The sequence below is a fragment of the Peromyscus maniculatus genome, chromosome 2 (assembly GCF_049852395.1).
Source record: "Peromyscus maniculatus bairdii isolate BWxNUB_F1_BW_parent chromosome 2, HU_Pman_BW_mat_3.1, whole genome shotgun sequence".
NCBI classification, from domain to species: domain Eukaryota; kingdom Metazoa; phylum Chordata; class Mammalia; order Rodentia; family Cricetidae; genus Peromyscus; species Peromyscus maniculatus.
In genome coordinates, this window is record NC_134853.1 from 140,929,970 (window position 1) to 140,935,523 (window position 5,554).

Below are 5,554 nucleotides of genomic sequence, written 5' to 3' on the forward strand. Positions count from 1 at the left end.
CCTCAGCCCTCTTTTTGTTCAAGACAGGGTCTCAGTATGCAGCTCTAGCTGTGCAGGAACTCACTGAGTGAACCAGGCTGTCCTCAAACTCATGGATCAGCCTATATCTGCCTCCCAAATTCTGTGATTAAAGCCTGTGTTGCTCCACCGAGCTTCGTAGACCAGGCTGGCCTCAAAATCACAGAGATCTGCCTCTTTCTGCCAGGAATGCCCAGCGAAAATAGTATATTTTAAACCCGAGTTGGAGTTACTATTTTGTTTTGTTGAGTTGTTGTTTTATGTGTTCCAGGCTAGCCTCAAATTATCTAAGCAGCCAAGGCTGATCTTGACTTCAGATCCTACTGCCTCCATCTCCTGAGGGCTGGGATTGAGGACACATGCCATCACACCAGTTTAAATGCTTCTTCTCTTTAATGACAAGTATTTATGGGTCACCATATGGGACTTTGCTTTAAACTACTCCAGCCCTTGGAAGAGTAGGTGGAGATATGGGACAAGATTGAGTGTGAACGTGGGTGCCATGGCCCAGGTATGGAGGGCAGAGACAACTTTCTGGAGGTGGTGTCTCCTTCCAACAGGGATCTGACAGTCCAAGTCAGCTCGTCAGGCTAGCCTGGCAATCCCTTTTAATCCACTGAGCCATTTCACCAGACCAAAACTAACAAATGTTAAGCAGAGACGTAACTAAGCACAGAGATATTCATTCTATTACTCTCTGCTTTTATAAATATTTATAATTTTCCCATAATAAAAGTTAAAGTAAGCAAAATTAATTATATACTATATATGTAATGTATATTAATGTATATATGCATTTCTGATTGTTTCCAACCCAGTCACCATCTTGAATATTAGACACATAATTTAAATTGCTTGAAAAACAGCCCAATTCGTCAGTCTATGAAACTGCCTGCCTAAACAAACACACGTGCCCTCTGTTCCTCTCCAGTGGCTCCCTGTTCCTGTCTATAAAATGACAATACTGTTCAGTCAGTTGCTCAAACTGGTAACTTGGAGTCATCCTTGACTCCTCTCTGTGGAGATGGTACAGCAGGTAAAGGCAGCTGCTGCCAAGCCTCACAACCTGAGTTCAGTCCCTGTGTACCTATGGGAGAAAGACACAAATGACTCCCTTAATTTGTCCTCTACCTCCACAAACACACCATGGCACAAGTGTGACCACACACAATACATAAATAAGTGTAATGGAAGTTAGTTTTAGGGCCTGGAGAGATGGCTTAGTAGTTGAGTGTGCACTGCTCTTCCAGAGGAGCCAAGTTAGATCCCAACACCCACATCACATGCTTCTCAGATTCCCGTACTCCAGCTTCAGGGGATCTGACTTAGTGTACAAATCAAACTACCATTTTTTGTCTCTAAATTAGTGGGTGCTGGCCGTGATGGCACAAGCTTATAATCCAGCGTTCAGAAGGCTGAGGCAGGAGTGTTGGGAGAGTTTGAGGCCAGCCTGGGATACAAAGCAAGATTTATCTCAAAGAGAAAATAGAAATAAAAGTATCAGTTGGGTGTGGGTTAAAAAAGGGAACAATGGTATAATGAAGTGAAAGCAGTGGCTGGAGAGAAGGCTCCGCAGTTGAGAGCTGAGGTTCTTAAGATAGTCAAGTTCCAGAGGTCTTCAGTTCGATTCCCAGCACTGACTTGGCAGCTCACAACTCTCTGTAACTCCACTTCCAGAGAATCAGATAATCTCTTAGAACTGCCTGTATGAAAAACATCAATACACACACAATAATAAAAACAAATTTTAAAAAGAGGAATTACCTTAATGTTTATCTGCCATAAAGTTAGATACCTTTCAAGGGTGTTGGGCATCTCTTCCTGGAGAAATCAAAGGTGACTGTCAGCTCTGAAGGTCAGATTGGAATGTACCAACAGTCATTTCACAGATTAAGCTATTTAATACACCATGTGTCCCCAAACCACCGAGTTATGGATCTTGCTCCCCTAAGGAAGGATACAAACACAATTCTTTCATAGAATATAAATCAAGAGAGGCTGGGGGATGGCTCATCAGTGAAGTGCTTGTCATGCAAGTGTGAGCAACTGAGCCTGGATTCCATGTTCCCTGGGGAAAAAGACAAAAATCCAGGCAGAGCAGTAATCTGGTGATATCAGATCTGGGGATGTAGAGACAGGAGGATACCAGGGCTCCAACCAGCCAGTCTAGCATAATAATGAGCTCCAGGTTAACCAAGAGACATTTTCTTATGCTCCCTCTCCTCCTCCTCCTCCTCATCATCATCATCATCATCATGGTGAGCATATAATCCCAGCATCAGCATCATGTTGCTCACCATGCACACACTAAATAAATAAATGTACTTTAAACACTTTAAACTAGAGGGCTGGAGAGATGGTTCAGTGTTTAAGTGTGTTTGTGCCCTTGCAGAGGACACAAGTTCAGTTCCTACCAACCACACGGGTAGCACACAACCACCTGTAACTCCTGCTTGAGGTGATCTGATGCTCTCCTCTGTCTTCTATGGGCATTGCATGCAGATGTGCCATGCGAATCTCCCCCCACATACACACATAATTAATAAAAAATAGATTTTTTTGATATTATAAAATTTTAATGTAGAGAGCAAATGAGGAAATCACCCAACATTGAACTCTAACCTCCACACTCATGCTCACATTCGTGCACACACACAGAGGAGCATGTTTACCCACTCACACATGCACACACAAGCACTCAAGCCCAAAAGGAAAATTAATTAAATCCACATGCTTCCACGGGGACATCTTACAGGTAACTTCTTTTCATTTCTATAGGAGGATCCAAATCATTACAGTCAATTCATTGGAATAGAGGGAACATCAATTCTGTGTAAGTGCTGCCATGGAATAGAATGATACTTACAAGATGTAGACTCCCTTGGAAAATGTAACAGCAATGTAGCCTTGCTGAAATTTAGGATCCTTAGCAAGACGCTAACACATTTTGGAAGTGGCATTCAAGTCGTTATTCTCCATATATAAAACAGGAGCAGTGAGAAATCAAAGGTGGGACTGTTGGTAACTTGCATCTGCTCTAAGAGGAGAACTGACTTAAGTCTCAAGGAGGGTTTGAAGAAGAATGTCCCCCATAGGCTCAGATATTTAAACACGTGGTCCCCAGTTGGTGTGCTGATTGGGGATGATGTGGGGAGGGGCAGCCTTGCTGTAGGAAGTCTATCACTGGGGTGGGCTTTAAGGACTCACAGCCTTGCCTCACTTCCAGGTTGCTCTCCCTGCTTCCTGTCTGCACTGGAAGCTGTGCTCTCTCACCTTCCCTCTCCTGATGCCATGTCTTTCTGCCGTGATGAACTCTTATTCCTTTGGGGCCATAAGTCCATACAAACTCTACATAAGTTGGTTTTCATCATGGTGTTTTTATCACAGCAACAGAAAAGTGACTTACACAGGGTGAGACCCTCCCGTCTCCATCAGAGTCATGAGTAGGATGGCACATGCCTGCAATGCCAACACTCAGGGGCTGGGACAGGGAGAGCAAGTTCCAGGGTAGCCTGGGCTACATAGCAAAATCATGCAGCCCTTCCCCCCTAAAACATAAAATAAAACCAGTGGGGTTATGGTCTGTAAGGCTAAGCATTCAAATAGAACTGTTTATCAAAGTCCTCAGCAAAGGGTTGAAGATTTAGCTCAGTGGTAGAGCGCTTGCCTAGCAAGCGCAAGGCCCTGGGTTTGGTCCTCCACTCCAGTTTAAAAAAAAAAAATGTTTGCTCGGTGGTGGTGGCACACGCCTTTAAACCCAGCACTCGGGAAGCAGAGCCAGGTGGATCTTTGTGAGTTCGAAGCCAGCCTGGTCTACAGAGTGAGATCCAGGAAAGGCACAAAGCTACACAGAGAAACCCTGTCTTGAAAAACCAAAAAAATAAACAAACAAACAAAGTCCTCAGCAAACGTCTCAGGGAACAAGCTGCCATGTTACCATTTTCTCGTTCTTCCAAAGCTCCTGGGGTAAGAAGTGAATTCGAGGTGTTTCCACTTCAGCCATCATTTCATCTGTATCAAGGGGGTCCTCTAGACAACAAAAAACAATGATGAAAATTCATGAAGCAAAAACGTTGTTTTTATTTTGTGTGTATGGATGTTTTTCATCATATATATATATACACCATTGTGTGCAATAACCACAGAGGCCAGAAGAGGAGTTCAGGTCCTCTGCAATTAAAGTTACAAACTGTTGTAAACTGCCATATGGGTGCTGGGCACTGATTCCAGGTCCTCCAGTCCTCTTAACTACTGAGCAATCTATCCAGCCCCACCAACAGCGAATTCTAAAATCCAGCATTGAATCACAATAAATAAAAAGAGACATTAACTTGGTATTTAAACACTGGAGAAAATATTAAAGGTCCTTGATTTTTGTAATTAAACCATTGGTTCTATTAGAGCATAAACACTGTATGAACAATCAAAGATCTGAGTTCATAACATGCAGTACCCTGAAGTCTGAGCAGAGTGTTGAGGCAACATTTGCTGGTACTCATGCAGGACAGCATGCACAGTGCAAAGTGCATGTGTTTGGGGTTCAGAACCAAGGCTGCAGTGGAGCGGGAGATGCACAACTGCCAGAAGGACTCCATGCACTTCACCTTTGATATTGAACTAAATTTTGATCATTGTGGGTTCAGAATACTCCTGCCACAATCTTCTCAACCAAGATTCAGTTACATAATCCCCCATGGGGTCTCATGCCACAGTATAAGAAGCTGGAAGCTAGTGGATGGGTTCAGGCTCCAGAAAAAATGAGAATGTGTCTGAGTTCAACATTCAGAAGATATGAAGAATTCTTACAGCTTAACAAGACAAATAGTGAAATTAAGAAATAGTGTGTGGGCTGGGGCTAAAGCTCTAGGTGCCAGTGGTGGCCTAAGACGCACTCTACATGGGCCTGGCCTGGGCAGCTTTGGGGCAGCGCCAAATACCTTGGTGTTCCTTCCTTGTTAGATGAATGAGCTAACCTTAGCTTCCTTTTCTGGCAGGCAGAGGTGGAAGAAACACTCAAGAGACTTCAGAGCCAGAACAGAGTACAGGGAACCATTGTGGTGAACACGGAAGACATTTCCATCAAGAGCACCGTGGACAATCCCACTACTACACAATATGCCAACCAAATGCACAACTTATCTTGAAGACATGGAGCACTGTGCATGAAATTGACCTCCAGAATGATCTAACCTTCCTTTGAATTCACTCCAAGAAAAATGAAATTATGGTTGCACCAGATACAGACTATTTCCTGATTGGGATTCAGAATCCAACTGAATAACTGAATAAGCCACTGTCTTGGCTTCCTGTGTCTTTCCTTAACTTAAGGTCCCCCAGAATAATAATGCTAATCATGTCAGTGGGCACAGTGTGGTTGTCTGAGAGCCCATATAGACCATGCCATTGATCAGTGGTAGCTCTGCCCACCCCAACAAGGAGTGTCTCTGGTGATCCAGTCAGTTCTCATTTCCAGGCTTTGGAGGAAGAGCTTATGATAAGCCCACACACACCTTCCTTCTCACCCACAGTTCATTTT

General features: G+C 43.7%; 1 pseudogene; it reads left to right on the forward strand.

Annotated features, from left to right (window-relative positions):
• Positions 1-520: 520 nt before the first annotated feature.
• Positions 521-5,299, forward strand: LOC102906177 (dynein light chain roadblock-type 1-like; annotated as a pseudogene).
• The last annotated feature ends 255 nt before the right edge of the window (positions 5,300-5,554 follow it).